Genomic DNA, 15,373 nt, shown 5'->3' on the forward strand with positions numbered 1-15,373 from the left:
GAGGCCTTCGGTTTGGTGGTCGGGTTCGAGGCCGAGTCGAGAGGGCGGGTCTTATGCTTTTTTGAGCTAGTGCTGCCCGTCGGGTCCGAGTGGGCGGAATCGGAGCGGCGACGCTTTTTGGGGTCGTCCGACTTCTTAGAGTGCTTGCCGGTCTTAGGCTTACAGGGAGTCTGTGCCACGGAAGCTGCCGACTGCGCCTCTCCCACGAGGTGTGGGGAAGATGGCGCGGGTTGTTGTTGTCCGCCACGCGGCATGGCCGGTCGGAGTGAGGTTTCCATGAGGTGGCTCTTGAGTCTCGCGGCGCGGTTCTTGCGGGCCTGTTTGCCAAATTGGCTGCAGTGCACGCAGGAGTCTGGACGGTGTGCCTCTCCAAGGCAGAACAAGCAAAGAGAGTGGCCGTCGGACGAGGGGATTTTTGAGGAGCAGCTGGTACAGCGTTTAAAGATTATCTTGTCCCTTCCTTCCATCCGCCCGGGAGGGGGGGGGGAGGGAGGGGGAAAGTCCAGAAAGATAGTAAGAGGAGGCTTTTTTTTTTTTTTTATACGATACCAGGAGAAGTAGAAGATGAAGAATTGAAGCGAAGAGAAGGTAGTTGTTGGAGATTGCAATGAAGAAGTTGGAGATCAACGAGGAAGGTGCGATCCGGTCGGCGGTAAGGAAGAAACTGAGTGGCTAAGCACCTCCCCCTTGTCCAGGCATGCGCAGTAGCTGTCTCCTCCCAGGACAAGTGGGAGGCGCGCCAGATCTACGATCAAGATTGCTTTGAACTCTCCGAGGTCGGGGCCAATCCTGCGGATTACCCATATGTGTGAATGCACAGAGACCACGAAGAAGATCTTGTGGGGAACACTCCCATTCCTCTGTGTATCCCTCCACACACTATTTCCCCTTTTCCTTCTTCTGGCAACTCCCATATTCTCACCTTTTCCTGCTTCTTTCTCACTTTCTCATCCACCAACCAACACACCTTTTATTTGGCCCACCAATTTCAACTACAGTTCTACTTTATTTACTGCATTCATACTCTCCCTTTTGCCACCATGGGGACCCAAAGTAGCTTACCTCTTCATTTTAACATCACAACTAACCAGTATGGTAGCTGCCAGGCCTGGCCAAATCCTCCCTCAGGGGCCAAGGAAAAGACTCTACCCCCTTCACCCTACCTTTTTCTGACAGAAACCAAGTTCTGAATGCTGACTATACTGTTCTTGTTGCCTAGCAACCCCCACAGTGGTAACTGAGCAGGCATTTGCTTCTTAAAGTTACAGGTTCTCTGTATCATTGAGGAGTTAACCCTCCAGTTTTATTTATTTAGATTTCAGATTTTTCTGCAAATCTGTTTTATTTTTTACTTTTTGGTATATTTATAGAAATACTTGTTTTATCTGTCCATAGTTCCAGGCTCTGGATTCATTTATTTAAAATTTATTAGCTACCTTTCTTCCTCACAGAGCTCAAGGCAGTTTCACAGTTTAAATAAAATAAATAATAAGTAGAATATATAAAACAAAAATTAAAACCACAGTTTAGGACTGCTTTATGTATCCACAGGTCTGGCAATACTGAGAATTAGATATATTGATATAGTAGTCACAGGTCCCTTCCTTTGAAGCAATGTCTCTTTCCCATTTTAAACAGACAGACAGATAGATGATAGTGTGTGTATGTGTTTGTGTATGTAGACAGATAGATGATAGTGTGTGTATGTGTTTGTGTATGTATAGATGATAGTATGTGTATGTGTATGTATCCCGACAATTTACATCTATCTTCTAAATCCTTAATAACAGCTTTATTAGGGGAAGCGCTGCCAGTCAGAGGTGAAAATAAGAACATAAGAGAAGCCATATTGGATCAGGCCAATGGCCCATCCAGTCCAACACTGTGTCACACAGTGGTCAAAAGTGGTCAAAAAAACCCAGGCACTATCAGGAGGTCCATCAGTGGGGCCAGGAAACTAGAAGCCCTCACACTGTCCCCCTCCCAAGCACCAAGAATACAGAGCATCACTGCCCCAGACAGAGTTCCAACAATATGCTGTGGCTAATCGCCACTGATGGACCTCTGCTCCATATGTTTATCCAATCCCCTGAAGCTGTCTGTGCTTGCAGCTGCCACCACCTCCTGTGGCAGTGAATTCCATGTGTTAATCATCCTTTGGGTGAAGAAGTACTTCCTTTTATCAATTCTAACCCGACTGCTCAGCAATTTCATTGAGTGCCCACAAGTTCTTGCATTGTGAGAAAGGGAGAAAAGTACTTATTTCTCTACCTTCTCTGTCTGATGCATAATCTTGTAAAAAGATAAATTGCTTGTTTATTAATTTAAACAAACAACACACGGATATCAGTAGTTTCATGTCTTCTTCAAGAACTCTGCCCTTTCTCTTAGTGTCTCAGAAAACAGCCGCCAATCAACAAAGAGCATTTGCTTCACCAATATCATTGGGCTTATTCACTAATGATATTGGTGAAGCAAATGCTCTTTGTTGCTGCTGGTGGCTATGATGTTCCACTAGAAGAAGACATATGGATGTATAGCTTTTAAAAAGTGTTCAGGTGTCAGTAATTAACAGCATATAGGTTGCAATGTCCAAGTCAGACTCAACTATGCCATTGAACAACAACAAAAGGTAATGTGGCCTTGCGTGAGTTGAGATTTTTCTCCACTGAAGTGCTTGAGATGTGTCTGTCCTTTTGGAATGATAAGAAGTCTTTGTATATGGTGTGAGTTCATGCATCTTTTTGAAATGTGTCAGTGTATATATTGGCATGGGTTTCTGTTATAGAAAAGGACCTTTGGTGATGCCTCTTTGATGAAGACTTGGGAAATGGTCATTTAGTTGACAATACCTGTTGGAGCAAGAATCTACATAAACCCAGTCTGACAGCCACAGTATGACAGCTGGTGATCTAGCTGCCAGGCTAGGTCACAGTGACCTGATCAGCAGACCGGCTTGAGCCGGCAGAAGCCAAGTGATGCAATCTGCTGAGTCAGCACGGCCAGGATTGGCTGCTTGGACTATATATGATCTGTGTGTGCATCACACAGGTCTCTCCCTGTGAGATGGTGGTTAGGCGAAGCACTTTGTCCGTGGAGGTGATATTGTATAGACTGCACAAGAGAGCACTTGTCGTGTATATATGTTAATACACCTTTTGGCACTAGTTGCACGTGTCTGCCTGATTTTCTTTCCTGAAGCCCTGTGTCGGGCAAGTCATCTCCCTCACTCTGCTACTCCCGCTCCGACAGGGTTATGGGCCGAGGGCGGTTCCGCTGCGCGGAGGAGAGAGTTGAGAGTTGAGCTGACTGTGAGTTTGGAAAGAGCCGGAGGCGAGGAACGCCGGTGAAGGACACAGAAGCACCACCGTTCTCTGTTTGAGAGCCAGAGGGACGTCGGCAGCCAGCTGTGAGGAGGAGTCGGCACGATGGCTCAGCAACAGCTTGGAGTAGCCGTTGAGAAGCTCACCTCAGCCAACTACGCGGTGTGGAGCCTGAGAATGCAACACTACCTCAAGCGTGAAGGGCAATGGCTGTTCGTGAGTAACCCCCCTGCTGACTTATCTCCTGCCGAGACTGTGTTATCGGATAAGGCACTGGCCAACATAGTGCTATCTATAGGAGATGACCAGCTGGTTTATGTGCGAGGGAAGGACACTCCCAAGGCTGCCTGGGACGCGTTGAGTGCGGTGCATGTTAGCACCACTGCTGGTTCCCTCATGGCCTTGACAAGGAGGATGTTCCGCACCGTTATGCCGGCTGGAGGGTGTGTGAAAGATCACATCAAACGGCTAACGGACTGTTTCGTTGAGCTGGAGGCAAGAGGCAAGACTGTAGCTCCAGACGACAGAGTGTACATTTTGCTGTCGTCGTTGCCACCTGAGTACACTCCCCTGATAACTTCTCTGGAGACGGTGGACGTAGCGACCCTGACCATGGAATACGTCTGTGCCCACCTGCTTGACTTCCAAGAGAGAATTGCGGCCGTGAGCTGTCCGGGGGTGTCGGCCGGGCAGCGTGCTGTTATCGGTGTGTCCGGGAAGACAGCCAAGAATGAGCCAGCTTCTGCTGCTGGCAGGCGTCCGAAGGTGGAGGAAGTGGAGCCGACTGCGTTTGCAGTCCGTCGCTGCTATGGATGCGGGTCGTCGCAGCACCTGCTCCGAGCTTGCCCTGAGAGGGAGAAGAGGCGGGGGCGTGTGCGGCGAGAGCGGAGGACCGCCAGCCCGTGTGAGGAAGCAACCCGGCTGGTCACATCTGCAGTAGAGAGCACAGGGTCTGCTTGGATTTTAGACTCCGGGGCAACGAGCCATCTCTGCTGCGAGAAGGAGTTGTTGAAAAACATTGACAGTCCTGAGCATAAGTATGTGAGATTGGCTGATGGGACCACTGCCAATTCTGTTTGCTCAGGCAATGTGGAATTTCCTGCACTGAAATGTATGTTGCAAAATGTGTTGTATGTACCCTCACTGCAGTCTAACCTGTTGAGTGTTAGCACACTGTTTGACCAGGGATACCAGGTGAGATTTGAGAAAACCTGCTGCAAAATCCTGGGAGGTGGGGGAAAGTTGCTTGTGACAGGAAAGAGGGAAGGTAAACTGTATGTGGTCCAGAGTGATTGTGCCCAGGTGGCTCAGGTGTCGAATGAGCCTGTGCACAATAATTGTATACATTTGCTCCATAGGAGACTTGGGCACTGCGGATTTAGGGCGTTAAAGAAAACCCTGGAGCTTGTGCCTAGTTTGAAAGTAAATCCTTGCAAATGTTACTTGGATTGCCAGGTCTGCAAGAAGACCAAAAGCAAGGCGTGTGCTGTTGCTAAAGAAAGCTCAAGGGAAAGCACACGAGCCCTGGAACTAGTCCATTTAGACGTTATTGGCCCATTGCCAAAGAGTCTGTCGGGGAGGAGATACTGCTTGGTGGCCACCGACGACCACACGAGGTACGCGTGGGTTTTCACCATGGTGCATAAGTCTGAGGTGTATAAGACATTCACCAAGTGGGTCAAAGCAGTGGAGAGACAATTAGGGGTTAATCTCCTAGCTGTACAAACCGACAGAGGGGGGGAATTCTTATCTAACCAGATGAAACGTTGGCTGGAGAACAAGGGCATTGCCCACCGTCTCACGAACCCGGCAACGCCCCGAGAAAATGGGCATGGGGCTGTATTGCAGAATGTGATGTATTGCATGTTAGAGGATGCACAACTGCCAATGACCTATTGGGCAGAAACCATACATGCAGCTGTTTTTTTGCAAAACAGGGTTTGGTGTAATACTGTGAAAAATGTGCCTTACAGGTTACTGTTGAACAAGACCCCAGATTTGAGTTCTTTAAAAGTCTTTGGGTCACGGGCTCGGGTTGGCATCCACTCCACGAGTAGCGGGGAGGGGGATGTCCGGGCAGAGAGCCTAATTTTTCTGGGCTACAAGCCAAGGGCCAGGTGTTATCGTTTCTGCAATAGCAAAAGCAAGATAACACTTAGTAAGAGTGCCCAGTTCAATGAAAAAAGCAGCTGGCCAAGGTTGCACTCCTTGCAGAAACAATTTGTCCTGCTGCCAAGTAGCGATAACGATGTTGGAGCGCAGCCCAGAACTCCAGCCCAGGAGGTGGCACCCAGTGGGGCTGGAGAAGGTGAGCCGAATGCTGGCACAGAGCCTGACGAGCAGAGTCAGGAGGCAGAGCCCCAAATGCAGGAACTGGAGGTAAAGTGTGAGAGTCAGGAGGTTCAACACCCAATTACAGGGGCAGAGCAACCAGCCCAGGAGGTGGGAACAGAGCAACCCGAAGAAGACAAAGCTGGTCCAAGCACAGGGCCACGGGTGTCTGCCAGGTCCACCAAAGGCCAACGTCCCGCTAGGTACAAGTGTCCCTATGTCACTCTGACTGTCAATCCAGACCCACCCGGATTTGAGGAAATGTTAAAAGAAAAGGCTAAGAAATGGAAAGCCTGGGTGGCAGAGTGCGAGGCAAGGGAGAAGGAGGCTGAAGCCAAGCGTCTGAAAGAGCTGGCTGAACAGGAACACGATGATGTGTTTTACAATCATGATGAGTTCCTGAACGAATTCCGGAAAGGGTTCCGAGCTACGTAAATATGAACTGTAATGTTGCTGGTGGACATGTATGTAAACTGTGTGAAGTGTTTTGGTGCACTGGGTTTAAATAGATTAGGAGGTGTGTTGGAGCAAGAATCTACATAAACCCAGTCTGACAGCCACAGTATGACAGCTGGTGATCTAGCTGCCAGGCTAGGTCACAGTGACCTGATCAGCAGACCGGCTTGAGCCGGCAGAAGCCAAGTGATGCAATCTGCTGAGTCAGCACGGCCAGGATTGGCTGCTTGGACTATATATGATCTGTGTGTGCATCACACAGGTCTCTCCCTGTGAGATGGTGGTTAGGCGAAGCACTTTGTCCGTGGAGGTGATATTGTATAGACTGCACAAGAGAGCACTTGTCGTGTATATATGTTAATACACCTTTTGGCACTAGTTGCACGTGTCTGCCTGATTTTCTTTCCTGAAGCCCTGTGTCGGGCAAGTCATCTCCCTCACTCTGCTACTCCCGCTCCGACAATACCATCAGAGTCTTAATTCTCCAGGTCCATGCCTTATTGTTGAGAAGCAAGCTACCAAGAATTCTACAACATCTCAAGATTGGAATAAACTTCATTGACTATTGGGGCAGTACAAGCACTTTGCTGAAAAGCATTTCAAGAATTCAGAGCACAGAAAACAGACTTCTTCAAAGCTTTGGACTGATTTCAAACATCATAGAAAAGCCATTTGTATGAACTTAGCTATTATTTACTTGAAATCTATTTTTTCAGAATTCAATGCATTTACATATTGTAATTGTTGTTTCCTAGTTATTCTGTCACAGCTCTTGTTTGTCTTTAACCACCAGATGGGACCTAGAGATATCCTGGAATTTCAACTGATCTCCATATGACAAAGGTCATGTCTCCTGGAGGAAACGGCAGCATTGGAAGGTGGCATTGTACCCTGCTGAGGTCCTTCCTCTATTCAAACCCTGCCATCTCCAAGCTCCACCCCCAAATTTCCAGGAATTTCTCAATCTGGCGTTGACAACCCTGGGAAGTGGGAAGGCTGACTTTTTTCCTCTTGGCATCTCTTGCTTCTCAAAGGGGCAGCTATGTTATTCCAGTGGCACTTTAAAAACTAACACCACCACTTTCCATATGAGCTTCTGTGAGTCATAGCTCACTCCAGATACATGAAGAGAAATCATACCGGGAATTCTTTTTAGGGGGAAGAGTTGAGGGAAACGGAAGAGCTGAGGCAGAGAGGATTGGTGTGAATCCCATCATGATCCTTTCAAGTGTAAATTCATGTTGTAAGGGGGAAAGGGAAGAGCAGAGATAGAAAAGTTAGGTGTATATCTCATCGTAAACCAACAGAACGAGTAGTTTATTCAAAGTGGATGATGAAAAGAGGTCAGAGGTTTGCATAGATAAGCAAAGTGATGAAGTGGGCTAAGCAGGGCATGTAAGTATTCAAGGAGAGGTAATATAAAGTTTAAGTGACTATTAGCTGCTATTAGGACAAAGTTTTAATCTGATAAAACATGTTAAGAACAGCCAGCTAAAATGTCTAAAAAGTGGGGTTTCTGTCTCTGTTGGATTGGCTTCTCTGTCCAGAATGGCTTTATTCTCTTGCTAGCAGGAAAACAGGGAAGTTGTTCCCTGCTCTCTTATTCCTGGACTCATTCCCATGAGGGTCAAGACAGACATAGAATGTCCTTTTGGAAAACAAGCAGCATTAAGAACCAGTGACAAATAACTCACAGACTGCGCCCCCCTCCAAAACCCCCCCTCTTTCTGTTAACACGGAACAGTCCTACACTGGACCTAAGAAGAACATTCAGTAAACAAAAATAAGGATCTCAAAAGTTCCTTAACAGCATCTGTGTTGTTTGATGAGAGAGCTACAGTTGCATGATCATGTTCTGATTCTTCAAAGGTGTGAATTAAAGGGACAGGAATCAAAGCAAGAGACACTACAGTGCTTGATCATGTGACATCCTTTGTATGGAGCGTTTATTTGACAAAATGGCTGTTGTTCATGTAGAAACAGACACAATCAGCCAGGTGAGACCCCTGCTTGTGTGTTTTTGGGCCTATTAAAAGGATTGGATTGCTAGGAGCTATGAAAGTTCAGGCCCATCTGTTGCCTGGCAACCACCGGAAGCTGATGTTCTTTCTGGAAGATTCAATGGGTTGCTGTATTGGTTTGAAGCAGCAGAGCCAAGTTTGAGTCAGCCCATTGTGAGGTGTTCTTATTTCCTTCCTTCACAGTTGATGAGTTTTCTCATGTTAAAACTTCTTTCCTGCTCTCTCCATCTGGTGTGGGGAATAAGGCAGGGATGTGGCTTAGTGGTAGAGCCTTTTGTTTGGCACACAGGAGACCCTAAATTCAATCCCTGGCATCTCCAGTTTAAAAGATTAGGGAACAGATGATGTGAAAGTTCTTCCCCTGGAGAGGCACTGCCAAGTCAGAGTGGATAATACTGCTCTTGGTAAACCAGTGGGTTGGTTCAGTATAAGGCAACTTCATGCATTCAGTGCACAGCCAGATGCTTTCAGGAAGCTTGTGAGCAAAGCATGAAGACCACACCCTCCCCTGTTGTTCACAAGCTTAGACTGCCTCTGAAAGTTATTAGGATTCATTCAGCTATCATGACTGGCAGTCACTGACCGACCTGTCTTCCTTTTAAAGCTCTCTAAAGCCAACAACCTGACCTGGATAGCCCAGGCTAGCCTGATCTAGTGAAGGAGAGCTGGCCCTGGTTGGTATTTGATGGGAGGCCACCAAGGAAGCCCAGGGTTCTGATGCAGAGGCAGGCAATGGCAAACCCCTTCTGAATGACTTTTGCCTAGGGGGTCACTCCCTCTAAAAGCCAATGACCTTCATCACATCTTGGGGAAGTGAATTCCATATGCAAATTATGCACTGTGTGTCATGCATCTATCAGTTCCTACTGATTGATTTCACTGAGTGACCCCAAATTCTAGCCTTACAGGAGAGGAAGCCAACCCTCTGCGTAGCATAGAAAAATGTTCCATGTTGAAGACAGTCTTCAATTGCCTTTTCTGTGTAGAAAGCCCTGACATAGAATCATAGAGTTGGAAGGGGCCACACAGACTCATCTAGTCCAATGCCCTGCTCCATGCAGGATCAGCCTAAAGCATCTCCGACAAATAATCATCCAGCCAGGTTTTGAAGACTGCCAATGAAAGGGAGCTCACCACCTTCCTAGGCAGCTGGTTCCACCTCTAATCCCCTAATCTGACTGTCCCCTAATCCTATCTAAATGAAGGGCAAAGGGCTACTCCTCAGTAGTTACAAGAAAGACAGTTTGCATATGTTCAAAAACACTCTTTATTGTTATTGTACGTGTTCTAGTGGTGAGCCCTAGTATTCAGGTGCCCGGAACATGATCAAAAACATACATTCAATTAAAAGCCTCAGACTCAAATTAGGGGGAGAATAAAAGGAAGATTCCCCCGCCCAATAGTTTCATTAGCTTAATTATAAATTACCCAACCATGGCATATTGTCTGGATAAAACTGACAGACAAAGAAAACATCACATCTTCCCTTAAAAGACAAAGGACAGTAGCCAACATTCATATGCTGGACACTCTGTGTTAAATCACATCATGTGTTAACACTATGTGTTAAATCACGCCTTGAGAATGGGCAGTGCCATTACTATGCACAGAGCAATCTGCCATAGGACCGTCCAAGCAGGGGACATTCATGCACCTTACCAAAACTTCAATGAGGTTTGTGAGCCGGAGAGATCTAATGCGATGTCTCATGCTCTGGAAAGTTTGCAAGCTTGGTGTTTAAAAAAGGCATCAGGGCAACAAAGCATTACCTCTCTTCTTGTTGCCTGGCTGTGTTCAGTTCAAATCTTGCAACTGTATGTAGAAGGACTGGATGGGGTGGGGTGGGGAGGCTACATAGCATGTTTCACTCAATGCGCACATGCAACCAGTAGGCATAATCTGGCAAAATTAGCCCTTGCTTGTACATGCAGAAAGAAGTGGTAACCTGAACTGCACCACTTCAAACTGCAGGCGATGTAGTCTAGCTTTCAGTGTTCTGCTGCATTACAACAAAGCCTCCATGCAAAGAGAAGGGGTAAAGGTTGTGTCCCCTATCTTTGCTTATGCATGTTTTCTTTAAAGAAAAACAATCAGCACCTAGGAAACTCACACAGCAGGGATAAATATGGAGGTCACAGAATGGGTTGCACCATTTTGGACAACAGGTGAAGGGTTACAGTTTGGGGTGCTCCCATTTTTAAAATTCCTACAGGGATAAAGGGTCTAACACCCTATCTTTGTTGTGCCAGTGCTATATTAGGAGAGTGTTGTGTTGATGCTGAGGTGTATTCCAAAATGTAAACCTCTGCAATCCTTCCCCTGTGGGCCTTTGCATTCTACGGCCCGGCTTCCATCTCATTCTCCTCAATGGGTAAACTGGACCAAAGTGCTATGGAAAGTAACAGCCTTTAAGTTTGTTGCAGCTAAAAAGCTTTCTGCACAACCGGCGTCCATCATCTTGGAGCCTCCTTTGCCTCTTTATGAAGTGTGGCCATTGTTCAAGAGGCACTGAAAAAGAGGGATTAATAATATGTGCTTTCTAACTGCCATACATCATGTGTTGAACACATTGCATTAGTGAGGGTTTGCCAACCGGAACTGATCAAAATTAGGATGCTGTATGAGACCCATGGCCCACTTGTACTTTCATCATCAGATTATATCTAAGGGGCAGCCACAACCTTAAATGTGGTTTTGGGAGTCTTGTTTCAACATCTGCCTACTGAAGACCTGGACATACCATCTTGCTAAGCAAATATACTCCATCTGTATGGAAATTCCTTTCTTTGGAAACTGCCACAGTTCAGAGCACCCATTTTGCATTCATAAAGTTCCAGGTTCAATCCCTGGCATCTCCATTTTATTTGCTTTAGAAAGGTGTCTGCATTTAGTTCCATCTAGTCCATGGAGAAATCTTCCTACATACCCCTCTTATTATTTGCCATTCAGCTTGATTTTTCATGGCTTTGTCTATCAAGTCATGCTCACACGTTTATGTTGGTGCATACACGCCCCTGCGAACTGTTCCTGAAACCTTTTCATGTCATCCAATGAAATATATTTGCCACACTGGCCACAAGAGGGCAGAGCCGCTATCCATTTCAGAATACAAAATGCTTGGCTCTGGTAGCGCTAGAAAGGACAGTGGAAAAAGCTAAACATGCATCCAAAAACAAGGAGAGCTGACCTATTTATGTTCTGCTTATGCTTTTGACAATTGTAGCATGAAAGTTGGCTACAGAGATATTACCGCATACACAAGGGCTCTGCTACACAGCTAGCTGAGAGTTTGGTGAATGGGGTTCCCAGCACCTTTCTCCCTATAAAAATTATGTGAAAGACACCCCGCCCCCCTTTTGACTAAGACAGTGCTGCAAGGGGAGGGAGGTTAAGTCGTCCTTCTCATAACATTTCCCCAGCCTGAAACAACCTCAGGACGTTGCAATTCACTTGGCTGGGGCAGACCTACAGTTCGGGATATCCAATCTGAACAAGCAACGTCAAGATGGCCTGGTCAGAGTTGACCAGATCCCCAAGAATGAAGTTTGTTTCTCACAGATCACATCCAAGGATGCCCTCCAGTCACCACATCACAACTTTCACACACCAAAAAGGAATATATTATTGCTTGTAAGCCTATTTAGACTGTCTTTATATCTATAAAAAGAGAGAGATTGGTTGCTTACAGAATACAGGATTATGACAAATTAGCTAAGTAGATTTTTTTCATCTTGAAAATACAACATCAATTCCTTTGAGAAAAAGCTTAGATCTTAGGCTTAGATCTTAGCTGAGATGTCATGAACAACTGCAAATATTCTTAACAATATAATGCATAATTATAACAATGACAGCTTCAAGTGGAATTTCTATAGGACTATTTCCTGGTAGCTATTTACATATACTTTTTTCAGGTTTTTTGGAGTGGAAAGAAAAGAAACACAGGTTGATAAAATACAACATAGAACATTAAACCAGTAAGGCGCCAATCCAGAGAAAGTGAGCAGGGCTCCATTTCCATTGAAATGAATGGGCAAATCAGTTTGGTACGAAGTCATCCCATTCACTTCAGTGGGATTTACATGGGGACAAACTTTCTTTGGGTTGAGGGGGGCAAAATAAAGACATATCATACCAAAAGCATAATACATTTTTGTTTAAAAAATGTTAAATTATATAATCTGTTAAAAACATACAGCATTTTTGTTGCTTTAAAGAAAATATTTCTCCATTTGCAAAAATTATTAAATAGTATGTAATAAACTAACTTAAAGTTGGTTCCATAGAAAAGGTTGTTCTGCCATCTACCATGGTTACTGCTAAACATGCTTTGACTGAGATGCTAACTGCCTTGACATCATACGTAATTTCTTTCTATACACAAATATATGGCATTTTATATGCCTGAAGACCTACATTTTTTTAAATTCAGTACATCTATAAGGGATCCAGTGTTAAAAACATTAAAAAGGTGCAGTTATATATACAATGAAAGCATTCACAATTTTTTAAAACTTTGCTTCAAAAACCACATGCCCCAAATTGGGAGGCATTGTTGAGCTAATAGCAGGCTGGGTTTTGCTTCATCCCTGATCCTCCCCCCAAAACAACTCAGTTTATAGAGAAAGAGTGATCTGGTGCTTAGAGGCACTGGAGACTGAGATTCAGTTCCCTACTCAAACAACAGACTTCCTGGGCACTTCCTAAACTATGGGGAGAGCTGCATCTTGGTGGCCACTGAGAGATGTTCTCCCAGGCGTTTTTGCCTTTGGAAGTTCAACTCCAGATCTCTCTGTTTCCACTTTTTTATCAATAATATGGGAAAGGGCCAAAAAGCTCTGTGCCTGAAGCTATGAGACCATTCCTCTTGTTTTTGAACAGGGCAATCCATGAAGATAATTTCAGGAGGTTAGAAAACAATATTCTTTTTGGGGGGGGAGGGGGGAGTATAAGCTTTCAAAAGTCAGAGCTCTGTCTGACCAAGGGAGTTTTGACTCTCACAAACGTATACCCTCAACAATTTTGCTGGTCCCTACAATGCTACTGGACTCAAATTTAACAGGACAATGGCTCCCAGGTCCATAATTGCATGTGGCCCTGGGACAGAGACTCAGGGTGTTTTGATCTTAGGTAACTGTCACAATTATTTTAACCAAAGGGCTAAAGGTTTGAAAAAATGTGATCAAAGAGAGGCTGAGCTTAGTTCTTAGAGTTGTTAACTCAAGGGGGGGGGGGAATACCTGGAGATTTTGGGGCTCAAGCCTGGGGAGCGGAGGGACCTCGGCAGGCTATAATGCGATAGAGTCCACCTTCCGAAGTACCAATTTTCTCCAGTGGAACTGCTCTCCTTTTCCCCCGGAGACCAGCTGTAATCTTGGGAGATCTCAAACCACCACCTGGAAATTAGCAACCCTATTAGTTCTTCCTATTCATATTAAGCAAGGGCAGATCAGAAAGTTAAAACAGCCTTGGCTAGGGTTGCCAGGTCTGTGTTGAAAAATACCTGGAGGCTTTGGGGATGGATCTGGGAGAGGGTGGATTTGGGGAAGAGAGGGGCATGAGTATGGCACAGTGCCATAGAGTCTACCCTTCAAAGCAGCCATTTTCTCCAGGGGAGCTGATCTCTGCCAGCTGGAAATCAGTTGTAAAAGCAGATCTCCAGGCCCAATCTGGAGGCTGGCAACTCTAGAAGTTGCATATGCAGTCCTAAAAGCCAGAGCTCTGGGGTAGGGGCTCAGTTCATTGGCACCAACTGTGGGATTAGTTCAACCTCTGCTTCTTTCTGCAAAGAGGCAGCAGTGTGAGAAGAAGCAATTGGTGACCTGCCACCCATCATTACTGCTGTCAAAGAGGCCAAGCCAAGTGGCCCCTCAAGCACTGATAGAGTTGTGAGGACACTAGACTCTGCTCCTGGCCACCAAAGTGGTGCCCCCCCTCCAGGAAATTTCCCTGCATGTGAAATGGTTAGTCCGCCCCAAACAATTTTAGAATCATGCATTTGGGGGAAAACAATCCCCAAGCTTGTCCAAGCATATTTACTTCTTCCCCAGAAAAAAAGCACTAAAATTTACACAATAGATACAGTTCTGTTTTTAAAGGTTGATGAAGCAAGTGCAACACTTGCTTTACAAATTCCAAAAGACAAAAATCCTACAGGTCCTGAGATGAAAGGGCTGCACAGGAAGCTGCTCTTAAATCTTGGGAGGGCTTCAGAAACATCTTCAGGCTCAGCATGAAGCTCTTTCATATGGAGAAGGGGGGGAGGCAAAGCTCTGGGCTGTTTGCCCTGTGGATTATGGCCTGATACCATGCAAAGACAGAACAAGCAGGCCTCCACTGAGCTTTAATAAAGAACAGCTGCTTCTGTTCTAAGGAGATCAGTTAGATCTTGGGAGCTTCTTAACCATATCTGGACATCCTGTTTTTTTTTAAGTGTACATGGATGCTTTTCCCATCACAGTGCTGATGAAAAACTGGTACCTGCTGGGGAACTACCTTAACTAGGTACAAAACTTATTGCATGGTCAGATAGTATCTAAGAAGTGTGTGTGCACACGAAAGCTCATACCCAGAATTAAATTTTGTAGATCATAAAGGTGCCACTGGAATGAACTTTGTTCTGTTGCTTCAGGCTCCACACCTGAATCTGTCTGCATGGCCAGAATTAGATAGCTTTGAGAAGAGATGCTAAGGATGACAACATTTTTTAAAAAAACCTGAGAATACATCATTTCTCATGTTTGTGGACTGACAGTAACAGAGAATGGCTTTTGAAGCAAATTCACAGCCTAGTCCATTCATTCAATTTACAGATGGAGCTCAAGCTTCAGAAATGCCCATGCACAAGGCTGATTTCCTCTTCACGTGGCAGGTCTTTGCATGCAATGGATTGCTGTACCAGAGGATGTTCCTACTATTCAGGGCAGGAAGTATAGGAGAAAGAGGGCTATAAGTGCAGAAGACCACAGGTGCCTTTTGGACCTTGGCCACTGCAAATGACTTGAGAGCCAACATCGTCTAGCAGTCAGAGTGTCAGACTGGGATCTGGGGCACTCAGTCTTGAGTCCCTGACTCTGCCATGGAAGCTTGTTGGGTGACCTTGGGCCAATCCCATACTTTCAGCCTAATCAACCTCACAGACTTGGAAGCAAGGAGAATTATGTCAGCCACTCTGGATTCCCCTCTAGGGAGATAGGCAGGGTTGAAATGAAGTAAATAAACTTGATCACTTGTGAACTGACC

The 15,373-nt window shown here is 45.6% G+C and overlaps 1 long non-coding RNA gene across 1 annotated transcript in view; it reads left to right on the plus strand.

Annotated features, from left to right (window-relative positions):
* Positions 1-15,373, plus strand: part of LOC132566145 (uncharacterized) — a 282,585-nt gene that overhangs the window by 149,390 nt on the left and 117,822 nt on the right. The gene's annotated exons all lie outside the window — the stretch shown is intronic.

This window comes from Heteronotia binoei, chromosome 2 (assembly GCF_032191835.1).
Source record: "Heteronotia binoei isolate CCM8104 ecotype False Entrance Well chromosome 2, APGP_CSIRO_Hbin_v1, whole genome shotgun sequence".
In the NCBI taxonomy this organism is placed as follows: Eukaryota; Metazoa; Chordata; class Lepidosauria; order Squamata; family Gekkonidae; genus Heteronotia; species Heteronotia binoei.